Here is a 17,510-nt window from a genome sequence, read left to right as displayed (position 1 = left end):
AGTTCATGGGGACTCCAAAGCTGTCTTATGGATATCTTTGTTGTGCATCCCTATCTGATAATATCCCAACTTCGAGTCCAAATTAGAAAAATCGGCCATACCATGGACCTTCTCAAATAATTCTTCTACGATGGGAATGGGATGATAATTTGGCACTGTACGCAACTCAAAGCTCTAGAGTCAATGCACGTTCTGAATCCTCCATCTCTCTTTTTGATAATAAAGTAGGTCTAGAAAAGTAGGTGTTAAATGGTCTACAAATATGAGAATCCGGCGCTGATTTTTCTGTCTTTATGATCCTGTGAATAACGATAAGGTTGTATGTTGACCGATTGGGTAAGAGAGTGAGAAATATGATGGGTTAGGGGTCTACAATGAATATAACTGGATATATGATGGCTACATGCTCTTAATCCTTGAAGCAATTACGAAATTATAACGGAGAATGATGGCCTTGGGAATGATGAGGGGATGAGAAGAGTATCACAAATGATGAATACCCTCTTTCTTTGGTGATGCTCCCAAACCCTAATCTCACTTTGTGAGCCCATACATTTTGAATGGGTCTATGTGTGATGCAAATGACATAAAGATTGAACATATGCGGGAAGGAACTCATTTTTCGAGAAGAAAGATATCTTAAATTTGGCATTCCAAATGTCTTGTTTCATAATCCTTAGGGTAAGGAGACGAAGTGAAGTACAATAATTCTACGACCTCCGGGTTTATAGTGGCCTCCTAGCATATGGACGGGTGGGGAGAGAGAAAAGTGCCAAAAAAAGTACAGCCACAAACTCCCATGGGATGAAGAATCATGGCCGTTGTAAAAAGTGTGTCTTTATGATAGTAGTTTTATTCTAAAGAAAACATGAAAAACCTTTACTCATGTACTTACAAATTTAATAAGATCCAAACAGGAAATCCATTCCGCATGTCCTCCACATGAATAAGTTTTAGCGACAAAATTTAAAACGAATGCAAGGAACTTCGAAGACGCATACTATGAAAATTACCAACACCCCAACTTTGTCAACATGAAACGATCTAAGATTTTAAAATCCATTTTAAGCAAACTGGCAGGCCGAAGGCATAATTGGACTTCAGAGTTACTTGCACCATACAGTATAATATTTGTTAAATACCTGATAGAAGTAGAGCTAGCTGCTCATCAGACACTGCCTTATACAGGGTAGCTTTCTCACTTGTTTCTTGATCAAGAGCACTACCAACAGAAACCTGAATCAAATCAACATTCAATTTCAATGAATCCTTGACATTAGAAAAAAGAGCGACTGATTACAAAGGCTCATCTACTCTCATAATCCAAACACTCAAAGCAGAAAGATAAGAATTTTGACGACATCATTAATTGGCAATTTGGTGTCTTTTGATCCGGCTATTTCCAACTATTTCCTAATTTGTCCTCTGATTGTAAGACTTCCTTTTATTGTAGCCTGTTGGATTCTAAGGTAAATCACTTAGTGAGGGTCTAGATCCTCATCTTTGTACATGGCGCTTAAATCTGAAATTAATGCGGTAGACAGACATTTCACAGGACAAATTCCACAATATCTTCATTGATCCACTTAATGAACAAAAAAATAGCTCCTGGCACACATGCGAATAGACTTCTTCACCAGCACCATTTCCATGAACTTCTAGGTATGGCTGGGATAGAGATAGAAGGGGAAGCCGGGGGGTCACAAAATGACTGACAGACAGACATATGAATGGGATTCATAACTTTATAGACACCGAGCAAGACTGGAATATGCTAGAGAATCAGTAAATATTCATTATCATAACCCATATTATATAACAAACAGAATGGGAAAAGAAGAAATAATCGAAAGTCAGAATGGAAAAAGAGTGAATCAAACGTTGAGAACCGGAGCCAATGAAAGCTAACAAACAATTATGTTTATTTTCTGAAGAACTAGAAACAAAAGAGAAATAAATACGCCAAAATACTAATTTTCCATTTGTAACACTTCATATAAAAGATTAATTTCACAAAAAGGATATGGAATACAGTTGCCCAAGATCGAAAATGAAAGCAGTGAGAAAAATCAATCATGGTTCACAAAGTAAATGCATTAGCTCTCTATCTGGAAGTAAACCCGTTTAGGATAACCAACCTTAGCGAATTTCCCACTGAAGATGGAAAGAGCCAGCTTCCAAAATGCTGGTAGATGGTGAATAATGATAGATGTTAGCTTGTGGATATAACCTTCCCTGAGTTCATCAAATCTTTCGTCGGCAAGGTCTACAGTGACACTGGAAGGCGACAGCACATCTCCATTGGACTGAATAATGAATAAGAAAAAGCCTCAAAGTAGTCAGTATGGCTAAAAATTACATCCAAGGGAAGGAAACCATAAGATCTACTGAATTTGCATTAAACATTAACGAGAAGCATCTTTCCAAAGCAAATATTGAAGGGCATAGCTCCGCAACATCAGCAATAAGTAAACAAGAATTACAATCAGCTTAATAGCGACAACGACGACCTCCGCAAAGGAATTACAATCAGCTAAATTTGCTCCGCCGTCGCCATTCCCGTTTCATTCAGCCCCAATTTCTATATTCATCTCGCCACCGCAGTTTGCCTTGAAGAACAAGAAGAACAAGAAGAAATTCTGGTTTATATATAGGACAATCTGACTACCCATTCATGAAATGACGAGGGAATACCAGCTAAAACTCCGCCAATCTGGCGATTTGGGGCACACTTGCGGGGTTCTAGAGAATGGCGATAGAAATGCACACCTCCGGCGATTTGGGGCAACCGATTTGGATCAACTCCGCCAATCTGATAATTTTCGAAACGCAAACTAGGTTTAGAAATGCCACATTTAGGGGAAAAGATTGAAATGCACACCAGGAAGAGCGAGAGAGGACCCGAGAAGAGCGACCAGCGTAGAGAACCCCGTCGCGACGACAACAGATTTGTCAACCCCGTAGCTTTCTATCTTCAATCTCTCAGTGGAACCTCATTTCGTTGGATTGAAACAAGCTTCGGAGGTCGGATCGACGCAGAAGTTGCCATCGCAGGGTTGATCCAAACCTGCGTAGCTGCGGCCGGGAAAAGAGTGGGCGGGAAAAATGGCGTAGCGGGACGGCCAAAATAGTTGTTTAAGAAATAACGAAAACCGGTTGCCCCAGATTCGACGGGGGCAACCGGTTGTCTGCGTAGCTGTGTCCTAACAATTATTGGCCAACCTTATTAATTAATTATATCAACATGTAGATTAATTTACTTAGAATCAATTTAACCCATTTGATAGGTTAAATTTCAAGCCCGTGGGGTGCCAAGCTACACCTCGTGCTCTAGAAGATATCAAGTAGTGTTTGAACTCTCTCATGGAACCTTTACCGCCATCGATTACCATGTATGTATAATCCATCATCCACACGAGACTCTCAAACAACTTAAGGTATGGTTTATCGTCAAACCCTAATCCGTCATTCGATTAGTACTGATGCGTAACAAGGATCATCAGAGAACTCCTATAATTTCCTCACTACTCTGGCCAGGGATTTGCTGCATCGTTTTCCTTGAGTTGATCTCCTTTTATACCAAGGGCGGATGATCCCGTTTTGACCACTCAATCATCTCTGTTAGCTTCTTACTACATCGAAGCTATGACTTATTTGAATCCCATGATAAGAGGCTCGTAAGTCATAATCAAAATGTAATCGTCCACTATCGAGATGTCCCTGGTGTCTCTGGTCAGTGGATCACTTATGTAACCGTGACTTGAATCAACCTGATTGACGTTTCAGTATAATACCATTCACAGATTCGTACGGATAAATTCAGTGAACTCTTTCTCCAAAGAGCACCTACTATCTGTCCTTAGTGTCGCCATACTAATAGCCACATGATCAGTTGTACTTATCATATAAGTAGGATCAACTAGTGCAATTCTATCTGGATAATTCAATGTCTGTCTCGACTATCCATTGAATATGAATATTTTGAATACATATTTAAAGATTAGTGATCACTGTATTATGACCTCATCATAATTCACTAGGTCATTGCACATATTCATGGACTTCATTATAAACATCACACGGAATAATAATGAACGCAAATATTTTATTCGATGAACATAAATAAACATGATGATTTGATTGGCTTGACGACCACATAACATCCATCAATTATCACGCCCTAAAATCTCTGAGGATTGACCTACAAACCTATACAAACAGAATTCATGTCACAATCTATAGTTTTCTAGTTTAAATAGTAAATTTGTGGGTTCAAACACACAACGAGTTTGTGCGTAATAATAACCTTTGATTTCCTTTTTCATGGCTATATTAGCCTACTATGATGGATGGCAGAGATAAAATGAGGCAAATGAGGCATATTAGATGGGGTGTAATACATGTTGTTCATCTCAAAGTTGAAATCAATGATGACTTCATGAGCTTCCTGATCCACCTTTCTTATTAGTAGCAACTATGTGCCATGAATTATGGCTTCAACTGGCTTAATCAAATTATAAAAATGAAAATCATAAAAATAAGTTTTAAAATCACATTTTTTATCAAATCTTTAACTTTGTGGTTCTTTGAATGAGCATATTCAAGCCATTCAAATATTTATTATATAAATGTATTCACAGGATCTTTAGAATTCACATTTCTTACCCTCAAACTATCCTACCAAATATCCAATTTTCTCTCCATACAATTTCTCTCAAAGCATCACCTAGGAAGAGCAAAAAAGAAGGGGAAGGCATTCAGAATGACTCATATGGGTATTAGAGAGGGTGCCTCCTCTATTTGTACTGTTGGGGAAATTTTCATGGTAGTTGATGGCGCACACCATCAAGGACCACAGACGACGTCGTCCGCGCCGCCGGCCACCATCATCGAAAGCCGGGTGAAATATGCTCGGTTATGGCATTTTGTTTTTCATCATTCTTTTTCTCGTGTTTTGTGTTTTCTCGTACTCGTTGTTGTGTTTTCGTCGCATTTGCGACGTGTCCTGTATGTCCGTCATTTTATCGTCATGGGAAAGGGGCCTCCCTTTTCCCCCTTTTCCTATTTTATCTTATTTTAAATCCCCCTCCCCTTTTATGTGTAATGGGGGGCCCAGTTTATAAGGGCCCCCTAATGGATCCTCTTTTGTTCTTTTGTTGACCCACTGGGGGGGAGGGCCCATTGACCTCTTCCCCTTTATAAGGGAAGAGGGGGGCGCCCTAGCCATCTTAAACCAGGAAGAACAAGAAAAGAACATCGTTTGTTTGATTTCTTGTCTCCCCCTTCTTTAGAGAAGAGATATCAAAAACGGGGGGAGAAGAGGAAGAACGAGGAAGAAAGGGAAGAGGAGAATTCTACATGTTTGCAGGTCGGAATTGCTCCTGAATTCCTAATCGCTGGGGTGAAATCCACCATCCGTAGGTGAGAGTCGAGCTCCAACAGACTAGGGAATTCGACGACGGCCGTCAGAGGAACATCTCCGATTGCTGATCGAGTTTCCTCCATCTGTAGCTGCGTGATCGGACGACCCTGAGGCCGCTGATCAACGGTCGCACCTAGTCCGCTGAGGGATTTCAACCCTCTAATAAAAATTTTCACTGAATTGACCTGTCGTGCATTTTCTCATCACCGTTAATCACCGTTAATCTTGTAGGAACCGCGAGCTAGTCCTACTGCCATTGCTGGTGTTAGGGAATTCGCTCTGCTGCCGCCACTTCAACTGACGCTCCAAGAATCTACTGCCGCCGTCGCTGGTGTCCGTGGCAAATTCTGCTAACGCTATAAGAGCCAGGAGAAATCACTGTTGCTGCTGGTGTTCGGAATGCCATCGTTCGACAAACGCCAATTTACTCCCCATGCCAAGGCAATCTCTCACTAAGCGGCCGGTCAGTGAATCACCCCTCAACAGAAGCCCCATCACCACCTGGTAGTCCAAGCTTGCGACTTGCTGTTGCACATCCGTTGGGTAGAACCATCGCCCGTGACACTGCTCGCTAGTGTGAGCCTGGTCAACTGACCACACCCCCGATAGTCGCCGCATTAAAGGTCAATCGTCAGCCACGAAGGTGGACTATCCCGTGGTCGTCCTCCTCACCATAACTTCCCCTCGATGTTGGTGCCGCGCCACCACTAGGGTCGTGCCAACGGAGGCCGGCTATCAGCATGACCCGCGGACGCTGCCGCCCCCGTCTTCCTCTCCTCTTTGCCCTTTATCGGTAGCTCCTACATCGGCCTTTGCTCATAGAGCCGCCATGATCTCTCTGGTGACTCTCTGCCACACCCGCTCCAATCGCCACCGACCATCGACGACACTGCACAATGAGCCACGCGCCCAGGTACATCATCCCTCCACTGCTCGTTTAATTATTGTTTGCAGTACACTTTCGTCTTGACTCCACCATGCTCGGGCTAGGTAGGTGAGAGAGTAACAATTGAGAGACTACGACAACTTTGAGCGTCTTACCAGTACGGACGAGTCCGTTCGATACGTGTGAGCCCAACACATTGATTTTGTTTGGCCGTAGACGTCTTCGTCACTCCGACGAGGTTTGAGAGGCCACCGTCGCCATCAACCTGCGACCCCGTCCAAGGTTGGAGTTCGACGCCTCCCTCAAGTTGGAGCCTGCACGTACGACACATAGGACGCATCTCATCACATCGTGGTTACATAACCCATTAGTGTTTCACCCGTCGGACGACACCGTCAACGTTTGATACCACCATCTCTTATCAATACCGAGCCATCATTCTCGGTGCCGACCGGACGACATCGCGAACGACGTCCGACATCAGTAGTCCCTACCTTGTAAGCATTGGGAAAATGATAGGGGACCACCCAACTTTGAAGACCCCGTCGAACCAGTTTGTTGAGCGAGGGTTCATGCACGACACCCAGCCTTCGAAGCACCCGACCTAGTCAATGGGCCACAAAAGTTTGACGTTATATTTCCTTACATTTTCTTTGTTTAGTAGGCCATGTATGTCGGCCGCGTATGTGTTTGTTTTTGTTTGTTCGCACGTGTTTGGACTACTGTATGGACCTACATGTTTGCGCGTGTGTGAGCCCATGTGCGGGCGTGTTAGGGGTCTCTCTCTCCTATTAGGGACCCTAATTACTTTAATTGGGCCTTCTCCTCTTTATTTCTAAAGGAGAAGGCCCATATTTGCCCCTATAAAAGGTGGGCCTGCTCATAGGAGAGGAGAAGAGAAGAAAATATTGAAGAAAATGTGATTTTAAGGATTTTTCTTGTTTTTTTAGTTTTTTGGTTTTCATCAAAATTATGAAAATGCCATCAAAAAAATTGGAACCCTAGTTTCATTGCCGGAAACCACCACTGTCGCCACCTTCGTCGAAGCTCTAGCCGCCATCTCCCACAACCTCTGCAGCCTCCTGCGACCGCCGGTGGCCTCTTGCGACCACTCGAGCCTCCCCGCAGCCGCCATTTCTCCTGCCACCGCCCACAAGAACCCACGGCCGCCGCCTTTCCCACCCGACGGCCATCTCCTCCCGCAGCCACCGCGGACCTCCATGGCCTCCCTCACGGTTGTCCCTTGGCCGTCGTCCTCTCGGACACCCCGCAACCACGACTCAGCAGCTCACGCCGCTGCCATGCGCGACTCGCAGTCACCCCTTGCCGCCGTCGGCCAGCCCTAGCTGCCTTCAGCCTCCCCGTGGCTGCCCCATGCCACCTTTGGCCTCCCCGTTGCCGCTCGCGCTGCTCTCGGCCGTCCCCCGCTGTCCTTGGCCGTCCTTTGTCGTCTGCAGTCCCACCGCACTACACTTGGCCACCCTGCGCCGCCCTAGGGCACCCTGTGCTGCCCTCGGCCACCCCGCGTCCTGCTCGACTGCCGCTAACTGCCCTCGGCTGCTCGTGCCGCCCCTGGTCACCTTCACCGCTCGCGCAGCCTCCCTTGGCCGCTCTCGCTACTCGCGCGGCCTCCCTTGGCCGCTCTCGCCGCTCGCGCGGCCGCCATCAATCACCCTCGCCGCTCCCTTGGCCATCAGCGGCCCCCCGTGGCACTCCTGCATTCGCCCATGGCTTTCCTTACCACTTCTGTAGAGTCATCGCCGCTCCTGCGACCGCCAGCAAATGCCTTCAATGCACACGCTGCTCTTGCGATCACCATCGACCGTCCGCCACTGCGCCATCACAGATGTGCTACCGTGTTGCCGCACCGTCGTGACGCCACGTTGCCACACTACAACGCCTCATCGCGTTTTTGCATCCACCTACGGCGTCATCATCTGCTGTCAAACCAGTCATCGCCTCGCCTGCTACTACTAGTACGCCATAAAATCCTTCCCGAGCTTGTCTCCACCGCTAGGGTTTGGTTAGTGATAGAGAGGAATACGTCAGTGGGTATAGGTTTCTATCGGTACAATCTTGGTTGGCACTTCGAACGTTGCACGCACGATCAACAATAGTTGTACTCGCACCGTCAGCCCTCAACCCGTCGTCTGGGTCATCAAGAGCCTAGTGACATTTTCAGGTCACACTTACCGTAGCCTATTGGATGTTGGTGTCCATCAACGCCGGATTTGTACTTCTCAGTGGTTTCATTGTTGCATCATCACTTTGCATTACGTCCACATTAGTCGTCTCCACTACATGACATGACTGCCCTCACCCTCCCTGTGGTGTAACACAAGCCTTTTGATCTTGGCGTCCTTCGTGTTACATCAGAAAAAGTCCCCAAACTTAAATTACATCAACCAATGTTGAAAAATCTTACACATGTGACCCTCTTTGTCCATGTATCAGTCTAATAGCCTTTGTTGTTTGAACTAATTAAATAACTAAATAGAATAATTACTCAATGATTGATTTTACTGAATTAGTAGGTTAATTTTATATGTTGTGGGGTGCCAAGCTATACCAGGAACCATGGAAGATACATAAGAGAATGTCAACTCTCTTATGGAACCTTTCACGACTATCGTTTTCTGTGTATGTATGATCATTTTTGCAAACCTCCCAAATGGCCTATGATGGCTAACCATCAAAATATAATTACCATTCTTGTTAGTATTGATTTATGTCAAAATCATTAAAATTCACATTGTTTGATATCTCCACTACCCTACGATAACACATCGATTGATTAATATAATGATATTTTCATATTTTCTGTTTTAAAATGAGTATATATATATATATATATATATATATGATATGGAGCCCAAAATCATTATATTTTTTAATAACTAATATTCTGATTTTTGTGGATTTCTTTGGAAGTTTTAATCGAACTTTGACATCATATTATTAAGATCATTTTTAATGAGGCGACACACTCTATCTCTGCATACCACTTTTACTTATTTCCTTTATATCCAGATGGAGGTTTTAATTTTTTTATTCTAACAATGACACATGAACGAAAGTCATTTGGTAAACACATACAATGTGTCAATTAGAGACACGTTGGCACATCACTGTTAGTAATTTATTGAACGTTACCTTTTCATTTCTTTTTCTTTCGAGCCATTTATCATGAATGACACAAAAAATATTACCCAATGATTAAAAGGTAGTATTCTAATGATTTACCCTGCACTCACAAACCATTATGGTCCTAGTGGATGTATGGATCTAGTATCCTTACTTTACACTATGTTTCTCTTCATCATTTTCATTAGGTTAAAACCATAATCTATACCATCACATCGCATCCTTCCACTTTATATTGCACGCTATGCCTTTCATATCTTTGTTGATTCATCATCTTTGCTGTCACCTGCTGACATCAAATAGAATGTGATAATTATGTATGACTATGCCTCATTTAATAATTTAATTTTATTTTTACATACATATTACACAATATTTATGATTAAAAATGGAAAAAACCAATTAGTATTGATTCCTAATTTAATGATTTTATTTGTTTTTGAGGTATCTGAAAACAAACATTTTTCATAGGTTAATACGATGATATTTACATGTCTATTTTCATTAAATTTATTCTTACAATGATTAAATTATATCCAAGTTCAAACCAAAAATGTTTGAATTTATTGTTACGTTTTGAATTTTTAAGTATTCGTACATATTTGTTATGACATTATATTCTGAAATAAATACTTTTTGGATTTTAATACGATTTTTCCTATATTTTTCTACACTGTGTTCACGAAGATATGATTTTTTGGAGCAAGAAAATATATTTATTTATATTTTAAACTTTTTATTTCATTTTTTATAAATTTATTGAGGGATTTTCAGGACGTCATGTGGCATGCTCTAAGCCGTTGATCGTCGACGAGTCATTCTTTTTCCATAATAAGTAACTCACTAATCATTCTGAAAAGTGCCATTATGGCATCACAAATCACACTGCCATAACAACCAGTGATTTTGAAGGGGTTTCTATTTTAAATTACAGTGATGATATGTCCCAATAAAAAAGGTGGCACTTTTATTAGTAATAAATGTGATGCATAGATCAAGGAAATCTGAATTAAATAATAATTATTTTTTATTACTTTTGTTATTAACTGGTCAAAAAATATGACGCCAACCCGATGTGTCATTAGATACTTGGCACAACGCACACACATGGCGCTGATACGTCCATCATATACTGAGGCTTTTTAAAATGCACGCTGACATGGAGTACTCCAATTTCATCACATCAGACGACCCATTTATAATATATAACATTATTAATACATTTATAAAAATATTCCTTTGTTTTTCCTTTTCTTGTAGAGATATGTGGCGCAACACAAGCTGTTGGTCAAAGATGACGAGTAATAATCCTAGAAAATCATCACATTTAATGACAAAGTAAAGACAAAACCATAAAAGTGATATGGTGTTAGTGACAAGGGTGAGGAAAGAGAAATAAATGCATTAAATCAATAGCCAGGAACTCTCCAACTTTAGGGTTTGATATTTTTCAATGTACTAGGTTTATCAAGCTGAAAATTTGAGGGTAACTTCACATTTCTTTGTCTATCCATTCATATTGGTGGATCTATAAAATGAGACCCGGATCTTTTTGAACAATATATTTGAACTCACTTCCTACTGGGAAGACAAATTGAAAGAGAGTGAGGTATTTGAAGGTCCAACCAGGTGTTCTTGGTACTTGGAATGATTGGAGGAGATCAACATTGAAGTGGAGAGGCTGATCTGCATCAGAAAATTGACATGATCCTGACAGAACATAGGGATCTAAGGTCATTCTCTTGCCTCAGGTTGGCTTCTCTCCTTCACACCTCTTTAGTTAAATCTATATACTCGTCTTCATCATCTGGTTCTAATCGAGGTCCTCCATCATTGATCCAAGTCAGGTGGGTTAATCTTATCAAAATTGATCATGCTTGATCTGATCAAATCGGTTTGGGTTCACTCAAAATTGGTCCAACCAAATTTAATCAAACTGGGTATGATGGGCAATATGATTGATCAGTTTGGTAGTGGGGATGATCAGCGAGGTGGATCTGTGAGAGAAACCAGTTTGATCCCATTGGGATGACCAACAGTGATGGAATATGCATAGAGTCAAGAGAAGTAAATGATGTGATAGTTCTCATACTGTAATATCCCTCACATGCAACATGTTAGATGCATTTTGATTATTGATTATGTCTATTACTTATTTATTTAAAACTAAACTCAGATAGGTTTGTGAGAGTGTATGCATGTGCATTGAATACATTATCAGATGTTACATTAAGTGTGACATTCAAGTTTCTTGATATGACATCATAAATGGCTAGGATAATATCAACAATTATTATTTATTTAGTATTTAAGGTTTATACCTAGTGTTAAAGGCCATTAAATCTCATAATAAAGGATTATTTAAAGGAATTGTTTATCATTATGATTGTTAGAAACAAGGGATATGGAACTGGAAACAATTTGGATGATCACCACATATATATACATATATATATATATATGGCCCAAGGAAATTTAATGTTATGTCAAATATGTTTTTTAAGGCTCTTTGACACCTCTTCTTTGTGATATCCTGTCCAGATTGACATAGAACTAGGAGGACCTAGGATCTCAGTCATAATCCCTTACATGTGCTTTTTAAAGAATAATTTTCAATTCTTTTGAAAAATTTCACGACCATTCATCTGGTTCAACATGGAACCAGGATTACCCTTGATACTGACCACATGTTTCAGAGTCCCTCCAACATAAATGCTATTGGGGTCATCCTCTAGAGAGATTTATGGCTATTGGATGCATCTACGTAGTCTAATTCAATGGCTTATTTGATAAATAAAAGCTATTGATTTTTTTTGACACAATTTGATAAATAAAATCTTATTACTACTTATTAATCACACCTTACAACGGTTATGTAAATTTCTCACCAAGATGAATATATTAAACACAAATATACCCTTAATTGGTGCAAAAATATATATAAAAAATTGTGAAATAGAAAATCATGAAAGAACTCACTTTTTATCCAAAAAAATTTCGAACTAGGGTTATAATGATTCATTTTTTCAATTTTTATTGATTCCTATATATTTACGTCTTCTGAATGTGATGGAAATAATTTCGGCATGAGCATAGGCAAATGATAAATATATGATAAAAATAAGCAAAACTGACTTTCAAATGTTCGCAAAATCACACCTTGAACACTTGTGATTGGGAATATAGGAACATGCCTAGAACATAGAAAGAATTCAATTAAAAAATAAACAATTTAGTTTGGAGTTACGTGTATTTGGTATCCAATATATTCATTCTTATGAAGATATTCAATGTCAACGGGTCAAACCTTAGATTCTCTCTCTTTTTTTTATGAAAATAGAGATTCGTGCAGCAGTTCTATACCAAAATTGGAGAAAAATCAATTCAAAGATCTTTGATTAAGAGAACCGGGAATGGAAAGATCAGACAATGGCGTTGGCGGCGCTGGCGATTCTAGGCCAGAGATCAGCGCACTCCTTCCCGATTGGGCCGGTGATCGCGGATCCTTTCATTTCTCCCTTGGGGTTGACAATCACTCCAGCATTGTCTTCAAAGTACATGAAGACGCCGTCTTTTCGGCGCCACGGCTTGCGCTGGTGGACGATGACCGCGGGCATCACCTTCTTCCTCAGATCTGGCTTTCCCTTCTTGACAGTGGGCATGACCATGTCTCCGACACAGGCCGACGGGAGACGGTTAAGGCGTCCCTTTATCCCCTTGACGGATATAATGTAAAGATTCTTCGCCCTGGTGTTGTCGGCGTAGTTCACCGTGGCGGCCACCGGCAAACCAAGCGACATCCTGAACTTGTTCCCCGCACTACCTCCGCGCCCTCGCTTCGACATGGTGGCGGTGCTCCTTCGCGACTCCGGCAAGCCTCTCACCTTAGATTCTCGATATATCAGATTACTTTGTTCTCGACCAATAGTGATGGCGAGGACACCAACGCATCGACATTGGACGCGTCACCACCGTCAACCGAAGTCAACGCCGCCACTACGAACACTCCGCCACCGTCAACCGAAGTCAATACCGCCGCTACACACACGCCACCACCGTCATCGGACAAAGTCAACACACCGGCATCACACACGTCTCCACGCACGTGACACAAATCACATCTCTCATATTTAATTTCTCATCTTTAATTTCTCGTCGTTAAGTTGTATTTTCGCTTTCCTCCAAGGCCTATATGTATATGCCTTTGTTTCAAGAAACAGTTAGGCAAGTTTATTTCAAGAATTGAGTTATCTTTCTCTTCTTGGAGTACTTGCCCCAACCCTAGCCTCCAGTTCTCCTCCGATCGCCACCACCGTCTCTGCCCTCGTCGCCGCCGCTGGTTACCACCCACCCTCCTTTCTCTCTCCCTTCTCTCTTTCTTCCACTCTCTCTCTCTCCCGCCAGCCCTTGTGGCGCACGCCGCGCGCCGGCCGACAGGCCTCGCCGCGCACGCGGCTGCCACACACGCCCTGCGCCGGTCGCCAGCCGCGCCGCGCATGCCGCGCCCAGGCCCCAGAGCTCGCCGCGCTCTCACCCGCCCGCGCACGCTGCGCGCCGGCCCCCAGCGCTCGTCGCGCTCGCAGCCGCTTCGAGTCGCCGCCGCTGGCTCGCCTTCGCCGCGCGCATGCGATCGCCCACGCACGCCGCGCTTGCGTCGTCGTTGACGCCGTCCAACGCTTCATCGTCGATGCCGTCCAACGCTTTGAGCCGCGCGCTCCGCGCGCTCCGCGCGCTCCGCGCGCTCCGCGCGCTCCGCGCTCTCTGCGTGCACGTTGGCACTCCGCGCACACAGCGCCCACGCGCGCTGCTCCGTGCGCTCCGTGCGCTACGCGCACCCTACGCGCGCTTCGCGCGCGCGGGTATTCGCCTGTGCTTGAATTTCCGACAACGACACTACTCAATACCAGGGCCATTCAACGCCCGGAACGCCCAGATATTTTCGTCCAACGGGCCATACAACGCCCGGATCGCCCAGTCTCATCACGATCAGAATTCCCCGTAGCCTCTTCACGCACTCTGGTGCCGAGGTACGCCTGAACTCTTTGGTGTCGACGTGTTCTTCGTCCAGTATTCCGCGAGAATCCTCCACCGCCGACAGATTTGATTTGATTTGGAATTTCGTAAAGTTCTCTCAATCGTGAGATTTCCTCATGACGTGAATTCGTGTATTAGATTTGGTGCTTCAGCATCGTCGCGGTGGTTGAAGACAGTACTCCCGCCCTCGACGAGGAACGGGACTGCACCACCATTATTTCATCGATTTTAAATTCTGAATTCGATCGCGTGGATTTATGTGGTCTGTTTTATCCTTCCATCCCAAACCTGTCTAGCACCCTCCACCCATCATCCATCTCCTTAGTCGCCCTTCTCCCTAGCTGTCCTGCATCAAATAGCCATCTGTATAACAAAAGAACTTAATTCGACAAAGTCAAATGATATCAAATGAACTCAAATTTCATGGAAATTCTTTTTGTTATGCTAGCTGTATAGATATATAAGAATCGTTAAAAACAACTTTAATCTCCAATCAACTTTATTTATAATTTCTTGATTTGAAACTTTTATCTACATGATAAAAAAATTATTTTATGTTTTACTTATCATATATTTAGTCAAAACAAAAATATGAGACATAAAAACTGAGTAGGTATGTTAAAGTAATATTTTGAATATAATTTATTTACAAAAATAATAAATAGTAAGTGCTTTGGTGGTCTGACACTCCATAGTTAATCTGAGATATACTCATTTTTTAGATTAATAATTAAGATGGAGATAAATGAGTGTAAAACTTAAAGATCCTATTAGCTTCAATTATAAATACTTCTCGGAATATTTTTAGAGTTATTTTATTCTTACATTTAAATAAAAAATACTATGATAACAATTGTAACACAATCGAGGAGGTAATACTTCCAATAGTCGTTTATTGACAAAATTTGTAAATAGGTAATGTTTTGTTGGACTGAAATTTTATAGTTAATTTTAGATCCATTCATTCATGATTTATGAATAAATATTCAAATATCTCATCATATTAAAGTATAAAGTATTAGAACAAGAGTTTTTGGAGATATTTGCTTCTTATGTTTAAATAAAAACTGGAAGTCTGGGGTAATAATTTAATTTTAAAAATAAAAATAAATTTTCATTTTTTATTTTAAATTTTTTTATTGAAAATAAAAATATGAGACATTAAAAATTGAGGTTTCAAGTTCAAGTATTTGAGTCATTGACAAAATTCTTAAAGAGTTTGTGTTTTGTTTGTCTGACGTCTTGCAGTTAATTTTAGATTCAATCATTTGTGATGTTTACTAAAATAGAGATAAATGAGTAACATATATGAGTGAAAATTTTATTTTGAAGTATAAAGGTCTAGGGGAAAGATATTTAAAGATATTTACTTCTTATATTTAAATAAAACTCGAACACTGGAGACAAATTATATATATATATATATATATATATATATATATTATATACATACACACATAAATATATAGAAATTGTGGTTAAGTTAAAGTTCATGATTTGAAATATAATTTATTGACAGAATTAGTAACTAGGTAGTGTCTGATATTTTATAGTTGATTTGGGAGTTTTTTCATTTGTTATTTAGATCTAGAGATTAAGATAGATATACAGAAGGGGCACATATGAGTAAAATATTTAAACATCTTACCATATACAAGTGTAAAGAATTGGAACAGTTGTAAGAGATATTTTCTTCTAAGACTTAAATAAAAAAACTGGAAGACTGGGAAATCATTTTAAAAATATACTTAGAAATTTTATTATTAAAATATCTCAGAGAATAAGAGTAATTAATATTTGCAGTAGAAACATTTGAATTAATGAGAGAGTTTGTAAATTGGTTTACAGTCACAGTTGAGATTTTAAAGAGTGAACTTATTGAGACTAGGTATGAAAATGAGTAAAGAGTTATTTTGATGATTGAGAATATTGAGTTATACAGAGCAGGACTTGCTTGAGATGAAATATTGAACTGATAAATTTTGTGTTGAATTAATCTGGAACTATATTGAGAATGAAGATGAACCAAAACATCTCATATTCAATTTAAATAAAAAGTTAATTATTATGTGTTTTCTTATGCTCTTAATCAAACTGGAAGTACTGCCTTGTTTGCCTTGCTAACTATGCAGCGGATATCAAAATCAAGGACAAAGCTATTAGGGAGCCAATGTAAGGAGATATTACCAGAATTAGCTTTGGTGATGTCCAACTGTTAAAACTTTGATGGTTGGAGCAAGTAGATGATCTCGCGATGGGTCATAATCGAGCACGTCCAGAATCGCCGTCAGCGATGTCGCGGACCACTTTTTAGCGCCATTTTGATCATTTTACTGAGTTTTAGCGTTGTTTTGTTCATCATGGAGGCCCCCTTCCCATTGTCTTACATTGTTGTGTTTTATTTTATTTTTGACTTGTTTTGATCCTTAGAGGAGAGGCCTTGTTGGACCTCGTCCGGCCCTTCCAGCAACGCCCTATTATCAAGTTCCTGTTAAGGACGAGGATAATAACATTTTCTTTGAATTCGAAAGTTTGCCGAAGATAATAACGTTTTCTTTGAATTTCATTCAAATCACTGCCTCGTTAAGGATACCTCTACCGGACAGGTTCTGCTCAAGGGTCGCACTAAGGACGGGATGTACCAACTCACGCCGATGGCTTCACCCACGGCCCTCCTGGGCGAACGCAGCACGCCCGATGTTTGGCATCATTGCCTCGGTCATCCATCCTTTCGTATTTTGCACCAAACAATCCGCCGGTTTGGTCTTCCCGCCACTCATCTTTCTAAAACTTATATCTGTTCATCATGTGCTATCTCCAAAAGCCACAGACTTCCATTTTCCTCTTCTCCCACTCGTAGTCAAAAACCCTTACAGCTCATTCACTCTGACCTATGGGGGCCGTCACCCGTATCTTCTCATTTAAACTTCTCTTATTACGTAACTTTTATCGACGATTATAATCGGTATACTTGGTATTATCCATTAAAACTCAAAAGCGATGTGTTCGCCTCATTTCTCAATT

At 41.2% G+C, this 17,510-nt stretch overlaps 1 pseudogene; it reads right to left on the bottom strand.

The window, feature by feature from the left end:
• Positions 1 to 12,820: 12,820 nt before the first annotated feature.
• On the bottom strand, positions 12,821 to 13,328 carry LOC144714342 (large ribosomal subunit protein uL14 pseudogene; annotated as a pseudogene).
• Between the last annotated feature and the right edge of the window lie 4,182 nt (positions 13,329 to 17,510).

This window comes from Wolffia australiana, chromosome 17 (assembly GCF_029677425.1).
Source record: "Wolffia australiana isolate 7733 chromosome 17, ASM2967742v1".
NCBI classification, from domain to species: domain Eukaryota; kingdom Viridiplantae; phylum Streptophyta; class Magnoliopsida; order Alismatales; family Araceae; genus Wolffia; species Wolffia australiana.
Note: the sequence above shows the minus strand (reverse complement) of the source record. Positions and strands in the feature narration are given on the sequence as shown.